The sequence below is a fragment of the Mastigoproctus giganteus genome, chromosome 12 (assembly GCF_048544385.1).
Source record: "Mastigoproctus giganteus isolate SK-2022 chromosome 12, ASM4854438v1, whole genome shotgun sequence".
In the NCBI taxonomy this organism is placed as follows: Eukaryota; Metazoa; Arthropoda; class Arachnida; order Uropygi; family Thelyphonidae; genus Mastigoproctus; species Mastigoproctus giganteus.
In genome coordinates, this window is record NC_143586.1 from 176,966,885 (window position 1) to 176,981,853 (window position 14,969).

Genomic DNA, 14,969 nt, shown 5'->3' on the forward strand with positions numbered 1-14,969 from the left:
AAGGTCACAGAAAAATTCGTTTTTAGAGACGAACTACTCGCGGTCATCCCCAACATCTGGGACGTTTGCACCCGCAGAATCCCTCAGCAGTGCCTAAGATGAACACCTACATTAGTGACTCACCGCAACAGGCTCGCGGTAAAAGACGGAAGCGGATGGTAGCGGGTCTAAGCAAAGTGGACGGCGACCTCGATGTGTTAATAAAGAATAAAATTACAGAAACGAATTAGCAAATGAACTTAATGGGCAGGATATCTGGTTCCCAATGTCTTTCACCATTTAAATCAATCGGGTCTTCAGTCTCCTTGGAAAGTGACATTTTCACATTGAAATTCTGAAAGACGGACATCGTATGTTGTGGACAGCAATGAGCAAACGCGAACAAATTGAATCTCCACAGCATACTCGAACGAGGGTCTCGAAGGACCTCTCTTTCTTTAACAACTACGCCAAAGAACTCCTGATAGGAGTTCTGCGTGTCCTTCCTGAGCTGATCTTGAAATATGAATAATAAACAATTTCCCAAATTTTGTTTGCTCTTCGTTTCTGCATTTGTATTAATAATAATACAACTGTTTCAAATTCGAAACATTTTTTATTCTTCTATTTTTTCCGTTTTGTGTTCTGTAATATCATTTTATGTTAACGTTCTCTCACTCGATGCGGCAATTGCGTTGTCTTCAACTGTATCGCGATAAAGGTTTACTTATAATTCGTGTACTCTGTCAACACGGTTCACGCTTTACCAATGACGCCAGCATACGATGTCCGTCTTTCAGAATTTCAATGTGAGAATGTCACTTTCCAAGGAGACTGAAGACCCGAGTGATTTAAATGGTTTATGGCAGACCCTTATTTAGACACTTCACCACATAAAGTCTTTTGATTCTTTGATTTTAAATTGTAAGGGAGACACATCGAAGAAGTGCTTTCTCGGGAATTATGGCATTGCTACTCTTTCACGTCGTGTGGAAAAGGCCTTCGTCTCTCCAGAAAGCTTTTTTTTGCTGCCGGGAAACAGGGAAACCAACCATAGAACACACGAAGTTTGACACAATACAGCGACGTCCAATAGCTTTGAAACTTCATAAATCGATATGCGACCAATATCAATTAGACAAAGAATGTACCGCAGCCCACGTTGCTGCAGTCTGCCTCTGCTTGCACATTTTGCATCGTTTCATTGGGATTATAAATAATAATGAATATATTTCATTAAATTCTTGACGCAATTTATTTTTAAAGCATATAATGCATTTTAAATTCTATCCAATCTTAATTAGCGAATTCGTTTTTCATGTGGTCTTTTTAAACTCGGTTTTCCAAGTAGTTGTAAAGCCAGTACACGTTTTCCGCATTTTTCCGAGTTAAAATTGAACCATCTGAATGCATCATATTTGATTCCTTGTACACCCTTCCGTCTCTTGAACTGGACCATATTGTGGTGAGGGGGGTCTGACGGTCTACGCAGGAATTATGAGGAAACTTCGCATCACTGTGTGTGTGTGGGAGGGGAGGTGTTCCTTGACTGCTGAACGATATGGGGTGAGATATTCGACAATAATGCTTTTCACAGCCAATGATGAATTCCTTCAATGTGGAATTATATTCATGAGATAGTGGCCACCCAGATTTAAGGACCTAAATCCGATTTTAACTAGTTCAGATTTCATGAGCATGATTTATGAAAATAAAGGCATGATTTTAATTATGAGACTTTTTAGTTATAACTTTTGCCGACTGTAAAAATACTGATCAAATGATTGGCACTCAACAACTACGTAGTTTTGTGTGCCCAGTTGGTTCACTTTATTTTGTATTATGTTATTCAAAATTTAATCCCGGATGAATTTTAATTTAATCCCAAATATAATCACCACCAAAGACATTACGCAATTCTTTACTGGAATTAAAAAAATTTAGGATTGCCGGATTTTATTTGTAAGGTAATGAAGCAGAATTGCTGTTTTGTTGCACGTAAGGACGCGGTCAATCAATGGAAACAATCTCCTAGTAGATTTTCCAAGTAACGATCTACTCAGTTGTGCCATCTTTGCTAGATCACCGGAGATCTTCTTGCACTGGTACCGCGCTCGTTTAGATGCACAGAAACAAACTGTTCTTAGAGTGTCAGATAAATCGGGAAGACAACAGTTGCTGTGTATCACTCCTTCTTTCAGGTAAGCTTTCATCGTTGTTTGGTTTTTAGGAGCATCAGCAACTAAGGCCATATTGCTCCGGGATATGCGGTGGTCATTCCCCGACCTTTCTGCATCATCCGTATTTGGTGCTCACGTGCTCGAACCCCGGTCTAATGAAGAAGCGTGTGCTACGCACTGCTGCTCTTGCCCACCTGACTACGGAGGCCCCCACGCATTCATCAGATCACGACAGAGAACTCTTACAATTTTCTTTACTCCGAAGATATATTTGGCCCAACAATCGCTGGTTATTTCAAACGCCTCTCTCTTTTTTTTTGAACTGAGGGTTCGTGAAGTCTCCCTTTGCATGGGGTTGCAAAGCTCCATTAGCCCTATTTGCCTTCGCTGTGAATTTTTCAGCGGACCCAATCAGAAACCTTTCCCGATGTATTTATCAAGTAAATCACTTTCGAAGTGTCAATGGCATTAAAGTGAATAACCCTTTTCTTTTTTTTTCATCAGCCAGCTTTCCCTATACACTCCCATCCCCAAACAGTGTTTAAAACTTATAATGAGAAATCTTGAGTCGCTGTAGTTATAAATATCTGGTATAAATAATCATTTATTTATAAGAAACTAATGATTTGCAGTTCTTTTGTTATTATCCGAACAAACTATTTAAAAACAACTTGATATAACCCAGGCAACGATGGCAGCTAGTTGAAGTTTTGCTTGAACCCAGTGGACAAACATATTTACGTATCTGCTCTGCGTAATCCAGCTGAATGTTCCTTTAATATGCACACACACACACATTGGCCGTGTTTACACTGACAATACAAAGGACTCTGCAACAGAAACAAAGATTCAAAGGCTCGTCTTTCCTTCCCTCCCCCTTTTTTTCCCGCTGTTAAATCTGCCTTAGCAAGCAATAGCTATTGTAACGTACCTACTGGGAATTGTTCGCTATAATGGCAACTCAGTCGACGCATGCTCCCCTGTAAATGTGGCTGAACCGTGCTGGCAAAGAGACGCGCCGCGAAGCGTACATGGAGCTGGCTCTGGAGCTCCCGCTGGTTCCGCGAGGTAACGTCACGAGCCGAGCCCGGCGACTGTTAGAGAAAGAAATAGCGTGGTGGAGACAACGAGAGAAAAATCGATGACGCCGGAAAGAGCTCGTTCAACTGGTTGCAGAAATATGCAACAGTTAGTGGCGGCTTTACCTGTTGGAGTCTCGGAGAGGAGACTCCAACAGGTGGAAACTTGTTGCAGATCAGCAATACTCAGGAAGGAAAAGAAACGTGGCCACGAATCGGCCTGAGCGCATTATCCACTGCACCGCGATATTCTTACAGATAAGGGATGTGCAGCACTGACCGATATTAGGGCGAATGCTGTTCTGATTGTGCAAAACACCTCGAGTTCTGCGCAATAACTCGGTATTAATGCTTCTGTTATTCTGCGGACTACACGTTCCTCTTGAGTTAAAGTAGATTCACTTTTTACAGGCCAACCAGAAAAGCGACGGAGATTCTCATCCAAATTGTCTGATTTTTTTGAGGGATCGCCCATTGTTTAGGGGCGTGATGTGCTCTCTTTGAAATTCAATCGGGCAATTCTAAAGAAGCATTTGAGCTCTCTTGAATCTTCCAGGACCCAGTTCTGTTCTGACCATGACAAGTCAAAGAGACACCGACTGATGTTTTAAATGTCTGCAATCGAAAGGAAGATCTCGACTGATCGAAGTTTATGAATATATTACTAATTTTCTGCCCCGAAATTTTAAGAGAGTGAAGTGTCCTTATTATTCGATGGTGTTTTTGAGAGCTTCCGTAACCAAGGTGTATGCTTAGCGTTTCTTGGACATGAACAATGATAGGCTACAAGAAAATTTTCTGAGGTATTGCTTACAAAATTACGTCGTGCTGACCGAGGCCTATAATCGCCTCCATTGAACTTCAGCAAAGCAACATATAGAAGCAATATTCGCATCGCATGTACCACTCTTAGATATAAGCTTATACGATACTTTTAATGGGTTTCTGCTGCTGCTCTGGATTATTTTTGTATGCAAAAGTAAAAACACAAACACCAGTAACCCACGATTTCTAATCTCTTTATTTTAATTCTTGACAGGAAAATTGACACTGCACAGATGGCGAGTTATTATGCGCAACTTTGATGGACAAAAGTCGCACTCACCAACATTGAAATAACACTAAGTAAATTCCAGGAGAATCCCAAAGTTGATGGATCGGAATGACACAGTTTTCAGTCTTTACCTTCACGACAAATTGCTGGATTTTTTCTTACTTCTTGCAGTTGCACAAACCACACCACAACTGTGTTAAGTTCTTCGCACCAAGAGAAACTCGCACTGATTTGTATTTGCAGATATTTCAACCACGACCACTGACACTGTATGGAGAAAACAAAGAAACAATTAAAATCTGTTTGAAATAGGTAAGGTAAATAAGCTTATTATTTTACTATTTGGTAAATGTACACTGCTCAACAAAATTAACCGAACACATGCTGCGCGAGTAACACGCACAGCTTGGTATGCTAGCTCACTAAGTGACCAAGGAGTTGGCTGTTGGCGTGCAATGGACGCCAAACGGTGTCCCACAGATGTTCAATCGGTTTTTAAGTCTGCTGATCGTGCAGGCCACTGCAGTCGTTGAATATCTTCAGTTTCAAGATATTCCTCCACCGCTTGAGCTCTATGTGCAGTGCCGTTGTTATTCATGAAAGGAAAATCTGGACCGACCGTACCCCTAAAATCGCACAGAGTGTTCGAGGATCTGTTCTCGGTACCCATATCAAACACATGAAGGGGGTGTGACCGTTGATCATTATTCCGCCCCACACGAGAACAGCGCTTCCACCGTAAGTGTCCCTTCGCTGATGTTGGAGGGCTGGCACCGCATTCCTCGTTGTCTCCAGATGAAATAACATCTCGAAACTGTCGGCTAAAACCGGATTCATAAGAGAACAGAACTGCCTCATTTGTCATGGCTCCAAGCTGCATGTTCGTGGCACCAGTTTCGATTAGCTCTGCTGTGGTTTGGGGTTAATGGGATAAAACCACTGACTTTATTGCGTAGAGTCCACTTGAATATGTTTTCACCTGTGGCCGCAGCAACCTCAAGAGATAGTCGATGACAGGACATCGTAGGTTTAGGACCGTCTTGCTGTTAGAGCCAAATAGCGTTTGACGTAGCCCTCGGGCGACCTTGGCCAGCTGTTCTTGTAATGTTCCTGTCTCCTCAAACTGCTTGAATAGTTCCGATTCGATACTGCACGACACATTAAGAGCCAACGTTCCACCTCCGCCTGTGACTGCCCGGCTTCATGTCGTCCAACTGCCCACAATCTCAAAGAATCATCTAAACGAAAATGACTTGCCATCCTGAGGACTGGAGACGTGGCTTTTTTCCACTGTAAAAGCCAAAAAAAAAAAAAAAAAAAAAAAATCGGGAATGAAGCGCAACCCATGTTTTTATAGGCATGAATAATTTGCATAATTTTAATAAACGGATTTTAATAATAATAATAATAATGTTCGGCCTTGTAAGGCGGTAGATCGATTTCTATTGGATACTCAGAATTTGCGTGCCAGGATGCCTATTACATGAAATATTCGTGAGAAATATTTTGTTCCGTTAATTTTGTCGAGCAGTGTAGTTTATGTTATGCTAAAGTATAACTGAATAATAAAACTAAAACTGGTGTCTGAAATATATAAAATTAAATAAACATGGAAAAAACAAAGGAGATAAAATTTGCTATTTAAGCTCTCATAATTCACTTTGCCTTTAAATAAAATCATTTGCAGTACAACGTTTCTGTTTTGTATGCTTATTTTATTCCACAATGTTTGCCTGTCTAATGCCACGCTATTTTTCTATATACTGTACGTATATTTTGTATACTGTCTTCTAAATTTATATTTCTTTTTATACTTTCTAACGCGTGATATTTTGTTTGTATATAATCATTACGTAATACATGCACGCATTCGTCTTTCCCCATTACCTTACGCTTTGTGGTTTGGAAGATTTTATATGTCCATTCGAATTGGGTTCGTTCTCTCTCTCTCTCTCTCTCTCTCTCTCTCTCTCTCTCTCTCTCTCTCTCTCTCTCTCTCTGTGATTTCGAGTGGTTGATAAAGAGCGAATATCCGATGCAAACTTGTATTTCTAGCCCAGCGTGGATTGTTACATATCCAGAGGCAGCAATTTAGAATTATCAACTTTAATTTAAGATTTTTGAGGCCTTCTTAATTTTTTCGAAAAAGGACGAGTGAAAATTCTTACTTTTGCGAACAAAGTTCATTAAAATAGACCAATAGGGATTTTTCTTTGTTTGAAATAACATCTCGAGTTATATCTTATCCTCATCTGTTGCGCACAAACCAGCCCTCCTGGACTTATCAGTTTCGCAATTCATTTGAAATATGTCCTGATGAGTCCAGGAGACTTACCATATGAAACTTATGAATTAGAAAAGCGTACGAAACTTATCATATGCTTTCTTAATTCATTTTAAATCTTTAGCTCTCGCCAGAGTAAGACTTCTTTTTTCTAATGCTTGTCGATCCTCCTACTTCCAGTATGTCTCTGCGCCTAGAATAAAATGGAGATATTATGTCCAACTTAAGCATTTTAGCCTTTTGCCATTACCTGATGAGAAAGTGGTTAAATATATGGATATGTATTAGAGATTGCCCACACCCACCCAATTCAAATTTGCATGGAAGTGACGCGCAATTTCCAGAAATTCCTGTTGTATGTGACAGCAATGATGATCTGCCGAGTTTCACTGTCTTTAGCCATTATAAGAAAAGTTCATCGTGAACTTATCCCTAAGTTGAGGATGGATTGATACTTTAGCAGAAAATTTAACAATAATTCTGAATGACGCCCGTGTACAGGCGACTCCGTAGCCAGGTGGGAAGGAGCAGCAGTGCGTAGCACACGCTTCTTGATTAGACCGGGGTTCGAGCCCGTCACCACCAAATACGGAGGATGCGGAAAGGTCAGGGAATGACCACTGCACCGGAGCAATATGGCCTTAGTTGCTAATGCTCCTAAAAAAAAATAACAACAACAACAACAGCCCGTGTACAGTACGATACCATTTGTTCGTGTGAAGAGCATAAAATAACATGTGAAATATACTCAGTAGAGTTGGGAAATTCATGTCACAACACTTTCAATGTATACACCGTGTTTATTAATAATATGTGGCAGTCGGAGTATGAAGGCGAAGCACATGCCCCAACGTTTCCTCTGATGTAGAAGAAATTTCTTCTTCAGCGTAGGTATAGTTTGTGGATTCTTCTGAAATATTTGAGATAACGCCAGAACTAACATCGCGTGGGTTTAAATCATGTGACATTGGTGACTCTATTACACCGGGGTAACGGTTATAAACAGGATGGTTTGTAGAACTCTGAAGAGTATTCACCGTTGTTTTCTTTCTACACGGTAATGATGTTTTCGGTACGAAACATTTTTTAAGCTTGCGAATCTGCAAAGGAAAGAAATAGCATAATGAATAAAAAAATCATCCTGTTTGTTTAACAACAGTGGATAATTCTGGGGACGTAAGCATTTTATTGTCCACGGTTAGATAGGTAATTGTGGACAGCAAAATGAAAGGCTGGACGCCACTATGTTGTTCGTGATTCTCAGGCACATTTGTCGAAGAATGCGGATTTATTTCTGAATCACCTGGTGTTACGACTAACACACCTTACAGTATAAGGAACCACAAGATGTAGAAGGACATATTAGAAATAGCTCTTCACTAAAGTAATCTTATTAACAGTTCCTACATCGAATTCAGTTTCAAGGGAGAGTTTTCAGTATCACTCCTTCGACCTGGTACATCTTAATTGAGCTATGGCTGTGGAAAATATGATTATTTCATCTCCAAGCAAACATCGAAGAAACGTAGGAATAAAAATCAATCCAACGAGGTGTTGTTATTTTAACATCTGACGAGTATGGAATGGCAGTGACTAAACAGAAACAAAACAAAAAACATCCTCAACAAAAGCGGGTCGTTGGGAGTGTAAGAATCATCATCATCATCATCATCAGTTTACCAATGAACTGATGATGTTCTCCGAAGATACAAAGTTTGTTTCAAAAGGAAACTGGACTCAATGCCCAATGCACACGCACCAAAAAAATTTCGCCACTTCAATGGGGAAGAAAATTTTCTTTGTAGCCGGCGATCAGCAATCTAGATGTTGAAATAGGCTTAAACTGCTTCTGATTCTTGCTTTGCTTCCCTTCAATTGGTTTAATTGGCTTCATATTCCCCTGTGTATCTATCAGCAACTGGAAAATAGCCCATCGAAAGGCATATTTCTCGCACCATTTAATTTTTTCTAATTTTTATGTACGTATGTAGCTAATGCGCTTTTTATAATAAAAAAAGTTGATAATAATTACGCAACGAACAAACACAAATATTTAAGCTACGTTTTTAAAAGAAATTAACGGGTCGATCTTGAGAACTTATTTCTAAAATGTTTCATATAACGAAAAAGGTTGCTGTTTTCTGGACTATGTTATTAATTTTCCTTTCTCTCTCTCTGAACTTTAAGATTTTCATTGTTTAACTAATTTTAGTGCCAGATTGTCTACAGCGTTTATAAATTTCATTCAGAAGTTCTTCAAGCCCTTAGAACGAAATAATATCATCTGAGGATAATAATGATCCGTAGCTGAATAATGAAAGGAAAAGGGCATTCGTGCTGGATTTGAATTGACCGTGGTTCTAGACCGCGTGACTGATAAATACGGGGACGTGGTCATCCAGGAGTATAAATAAAGAATTTAGTTTTTAACTTTCTTTTGAATTTTTCTCCCCCAACCGAACCTTGCCAGTTAACTTGCCTTCTTTCACGAAATAGAGAAAAGTAGTGATAAGGTGCAATCCCGCTTTTCTCCACGTCACCCTAAGCCATTTTTACGACGCTTCTTCCAACACTCACCGCAGATTTCTCACTTTCCTACGATCTTTCATGTTTACTTTGTCGTATGCTCTTTTACAAGTTCAAAAAAGCCTAAATACAAGTTCATATGTTCCCATCGCTTTTCCGTGAGTTCCTTAGTGCAAAAAGATCTTGCCTGGTACAATAAGAGCGAATTTCCCCATTCAACTTTATTTTCCTTTTTATATATTAGTGGAAACCAATGGCATGCCACAAGCTTCTCGAACCTTATCTTTCGGAAAGCAACCAAGGTTGCTTTCCGAACAAATTTCCTGCCATTTAATTTTTTCTCTTTTTCAGCTCCTTCCTTTAAGATATGAACGTAGTGTTTGCTCCATCCTTCTCTTTTTGATTACCTTACTTGTGGTCTTCCACCCTCCTTTCTGCGATTATAAACTAAACGCCAAAGCATATTTTCAGCTATGATCACGGGAAAATCTTCCCAAGATTTTCCCACCACGACTTTACATTCCAATAAAGATTTTGGTTCTGCAAGAATTGTGAAGAAAGACGTACCCTAATAGAGATATGTGATCTCGTATAGAAATCATATCTCTATTGGGGATTACCCCGACTTCTAATCTCTTTTGGCATAAGCGCAGCATATTGCTTGCACTGCATCTCAAAAACACTTTGGCTCTCGGCGTTACTTTTCTTCCAAACAGCCTGTACAACTTTAAAATTGTCCCTACCATGGAATATTGTTTCAACATCTGTGGCGGTGACCCAAAAACCTCTGTGAGGCTTCTAGATTCCATTCAGAAGAAGGCAGTTAGGTTAATTAATGACTGATCTCTAACAGAGTCTCCACTATCTGTCTCATAGACACTGTTTGTGCTGCATGCCTTTTCTACAGATACTTCCATGGGCACTGTTCTTCTGAATTGGCTTCTATAATTCCCGCCTGAATTGGCTTCTCTAATTCTCAAGCAGTGTGAACACGTGCCACAACCATTCAACTTTTTCAGTGTTCGACTTCTAGCTCACTGAACCGATTTTTCTTCTTCCTCATTTATTCCTTCAACTTCCATTTTCTGGAACAACCTTCCTTCATACGTATTTCCTAAAAATTACAGTCTAGCGAAGTTCAAGACCAATGTCAACAGATATCTTCTCTCGTCTTCTCAACCTTCAACCCGTGCATGGTTCTATTACCTTTCGTGCTCAGGGGGTTTTCGTAAGACAAAAGAAAGTAGATGTATTTGTTAGAAAGTAGTACCAAGATCACTGCTATATTTAGTACAGTTTAAAACCTGCTGGCCATAACATTGGTTTTCCAGACGAATACAATAAAATTGGGACATTTTTGTTGGATGTTTCAGCTGGAAGAATAATCTTCCGACTAAAACAACTTTGTAAAATGTTTTGGTTTCTCCCGAAGTCAAAATGTTCTTGCCTACCCTTTCGCAATCCGAATCGCGTCGTGTGTCTTTTATGAGAATGCCGGGTGGGTTATAGGGGTGTTGTCCGATTTGTAAGCGAAATGAAATGATCACTTTTGTATCGACCACGGTGAATCACACGGATTCTGATAATTTCTTTGAGGAATAAACAACTTAGGATTATTACATCGCAGCAACGAGAGAACAAAATATTTTCAACGGGGGGAACAGTCGAGGAAACTAATAAAATTATCGTTGCTTCCATAAATTTGCGGTTACAGCTTCCTCCTATTTGCTCGTGCTAACCCTTGGGGGTCGTTATGTCGCATAATTATCCTCGTTCACCGTTCCAATGGTTCCCGAGCAGTGCACGCCCAGCGACTATCAGTACGACTTTGGGGGGCTTGAAAGTGTTGAGGCGGCCATTAATTACCTGACGGACACTAAACTGTTCAGCGGACAAACTTTTTCCTCCCAGGAAACTTTACATAAATTACGCCAACCTCATTCGGGTTATTACATTTAATAAGCCTCCCACAAATGACGAGCTCTTAGGCGTTATTTAGTGGGGCAGGTTCCTTAAGGTGCTCGAGCGTAATTAGGAAAACGGCGGTGTAAGCTGCGGAACAGGGAAGTTCAGAACGACGCAAAATAGGGACAAATGCCGGTGTGGCTGCCATTCGCATTCCTCTTAATTTATCTGTTCCGCGAGGCGGATGCTCTCTGCGGAAAGTGTTTTTCAATTCACGCGGGCGGCAGTTCATTCGTCATTTGTTTATACTTCGCTTCTCAGCTCGGCGCTTAAAAGACAATAATCCTCCGACTTCAGTAGACCCCCGCGTTATTTGGAAATTAAAATTTGCACGAGCCAATTCTGTTGCGGATTTTTTACTTCAACGCGCGAAAACTTGAACCTCAAAGCGCGCGCCGCTCACCTTAAATTCACAACTCGCACGTGACCCGCAGAGTTTATGTACACCCGCTAACTTAAAAACGTGATTGCTTAGAAACTCCTTTGTGTTAGGAAATTCATTAAACAGAAGTCTTATTTCATAATCGAAATTTTGTGGTCCTCCCTGGGAACAACTAATGTTGACGTACTGGAAATTAGAAAAAGCCAGGAGGGTTGGAATTTGCATTTTATTTGGCTGCGTTGGCGCATGCCACAAAAGCCACTTCTGCTTCTGCACACCGATCCGCTCATTTTAAATGAAGACCGAAGAGTCGACGATGTCATTTGTAAGGCATTGGCGAACGTACATCGTTAATAAGACTTAGACTTAATCTTCAATGTCTAATGACTCGATTTAGGATTCTCAGAAGAGCTCTAAGGACTACATTGCAAAGGTTGCTCTTCCTCTCAAAGAATCTCCGAAGCAATTTTAAACCGCCTTAACCCCGACCGATGTTTCTCCTCATAAAATCGAACTCAAGGGAGGTGCCACATTTATTCTTATTCGCACCAACGAAAGAAATAGTTATCGATAGCCAAACATAAAAAATATCGCTATCAAACCGAGTTGGACAATATCTTATTATTATTATTATCTGTTTATTTCTCTTTCGAGACACCCATAGACAGCACGTGGCTAGAGGGTGTGGTTACATTATAGTATTTACAAGCATGTTTACATGAACTTATTTACAAAATCTGGAAATGCAAAAACACAGAATATATGGTTAATGAATTAATTGTTAAGTTGGTTTAATTAATTGCAAATGGTTGTTAAATGCTAAATATTATTATATAAATTATTAAATTAGTCTTCTTATTATATTTATACTTGCCGATACACATTACCAAAGATTTCTGTCCTATACATTTTGTCTGTACATAGTTTCTCTGCATCTATATTTAAATTATTAAAATAATTCACAGTATTTGCTGGGAAAAATCTCCCCAGAGAGTCCAATCGAGTCAGTTGGCACTTGAGACTTGGTTCTTCTCTGTTTATTCTCGGTCGTATCATCCGAGGGCGAGTGATCACGTTTCCCACTTTCGGCGCATCTGTTCTCTCCGTTAGTAGCTTTGCCAGAGTTAAGATGTTTCTGGTTGTGATGATATACTTCCAGGGTGTGATGTCCAGATTGGCAGACAAGACCGCTCTTGAGATGGTAAACGGTTTCCCGGCAATCTTGTTTAGCCATCTCAGGAGCCAGTATTCTACTCCTAAGAAGGCCTTGATGTTGCTCTCAGGGGCTGATGACCAGATAGTCGATGCGTACAACGGAATCGGTGTAACGCATTTAAGGATGTATTGAATCATGAGATGAGGGCTTCGGAGACCGGTGAGTTCTTGTCTAGTGCTCCACAGTGCTGCGTATGTCTTTTTCCTAATGTGTTCGAAGTGAGGTATGAAGTTTAATCCTTCATCCCACTTAAGGCCAAGGTCAACATGTGAGGGGGAATTTTGGAATCTGGTATTGTTCACAAAAATCGTAATTTCATTTTTCTTCTTTTTGTGGGTGAAGGTCATTTGGGCAGTTTTCTTTTCATTAAGTTTCAGGCCAATGTAGTGCAGATATTCTTCCAGCTTCTTGATTACCTTGTTTGCTTCCTCTGATAGATGGGGTGCAGTTTCTTGTTCTTTAGAGATTACAAAAAATTTCAAATCGTCAGCATATGTAATAAATTGTTCACAGTTTTGAGTTAAAAATGGGGCTAGTGCTATTGCAAAGAAGGTGGCGGACAATACGCCCCCTTGAGGTACTCCCCTGGAGATACAGTAAGATGCTGTTTGTTTCCCGTTTATTGCGATAATTTGTCTTTCTTGAAGGGTGTTAGTGAGAATGCTTAAAGTGCTTCCTGAAATGAGGAAATACTCCTTGAGGATTACTGTTATAGCTGGGATTGAGACGTTGTCGAAGGCTGCTGCAACATCCAGAAAAACGATGTCCAACTGTTGTTTATTGTTTAAAGCTAGCTGTATTCGGAGTAGAGTCTCCATTAAATTAGTAATAGTCGACCTTCGAGGAAGCACAGAATGTAAGTATTCTGGCCTGTCCCCCAAGCAGTGCTGATTGATGGTGCTCAGGATTGCTTTTTCAAATATTTTTTGCAGAGAGCATCCGATTGCGATGGGCCTGAAATCTTTACTGGTTTTAGGATTGCTTATTTTTGGAACTGGTTTTACGTAATATCTCTTCCATTTTTTAGGGATAAACCCCTCACTTAGTATTCGCTGGAAGAGGTGGTGGAGCGGTTCGATTATGTAAGCGCTACATATTTTTATCATGAATAGCGGGAACTGGTCCGGCCCGATCGTTGCTTTACTGGGGAGCGAGTTTATAGCCTCCTTTAAGTTTTCCCTGCTGATATTAATTTCACGTAATATGTTTCTAGCTCTAGTTTGGTTAGTGCCAGTGGGATCCGTCAGTTTTTCAATCATTTTCTGCATCTCGCGGATGTTTTCCTCACAATTTTTCTGCTTTTCATTCAAAGGTTTTCCGAATGTGACTTCTGTCCACTCTCTAAACAGCTGGTCCGTCATTTCTTTTTTGTTGTTTTTCTCGCTAACTATTCTCTTTCCCTTTTTTAATTTTTCCTTCATAACCTCAAAGTACGCTTGTCTTTTCAGTCGAATGAACTGTGCCCTTTCGCGTTTGTACATAATCCGATCAGTCGGGTGCCCAGTTCTTTTCCACTTTCGGTAGAGCTTTTGCTTCTTTTTAAACATAACTTTTACTTGTGGAGTGAACCAAGAGTTCGCTCTGTCGGAGATCTTTAATACTTTTGCTGCTCCTAGACGGGCGATCTGCAAGAGTAACCTCGAAATCTCATCTATGGCTTCTTCAGTGGACATCTTATGTAGACTTTGAAAGTTATATTGCGCTAAGCATTGCAATATGACCTCGCATTTGATATATTTTGTGGAAAATATCAAATTTGATTCATTACTCTGATGTGTGTCGCAGTTCTGACCGGCAATCTGTCTTCGAAGAGCAACTTCCATTGAAAGCGCAGAGTGGTCGGAGGAAAACTGTAAGGAGTTGTCTATTAAGTTAACATCTTGCACGTTGTAATAAATTGAATCCAAGCACTGTAATCCTCTTGTCGCAGGTGTTGTTAATTGTTTCATTCCGAGTGCTTCTACTGTGGCGTCTAGCTCTGCTTTTGCATCTTTATTCCTCGGTAACGGCATATTCAGATCTCCTAAGATGATTGTCTCAATATTTACGTCTAAGTTTGATACCAGCCAGGTAAAGAACTCATTTCTGATCTCCCTCGTATGTTCTGGTGGCATATAGATAAGACAAAGCTGTACCTTGCTGTTCTCACCAGAGAATGTGGCGATAACAGCTTCGAAGTTATCTGAATTAGAGCTTTGTTCTTTCCCAATCTGGAAGTCGGTTTTATATAGCATCATTACTCCTCCGCCCCTTTTGATTTCTCTCCCTCTACCGATGCACTTGTAGCCTAAATTGTCTGCCAGA

General features: G+C 40.2%; 1 long non-coding RNA gene across 3 annotated transcripts in view; it reads right to left on the minus strand.

Moving 5' to 3' along the window:
• Positions 1 to 4,402: 4,402 nt before the first annotated feature.
• LOC150077617 (uncharacterized) overlaps positions 4,403 to 14,969 on the minus strand; it is a 408,832-nt gene continuing 398,265 nt past the window's right edge. For all 3 annotated transcript variants that reach the window (XR_016547714.1, XR_016547715.1, XR_016547716.1), the window contains exon 4: positions 4,403 to 4,559. This is a non-coding gene — a long non-coding RNA (uncharacterized LOC150077617). The remainder of the gene's footprint in view (positions 4,560 to 14,969) is intronic.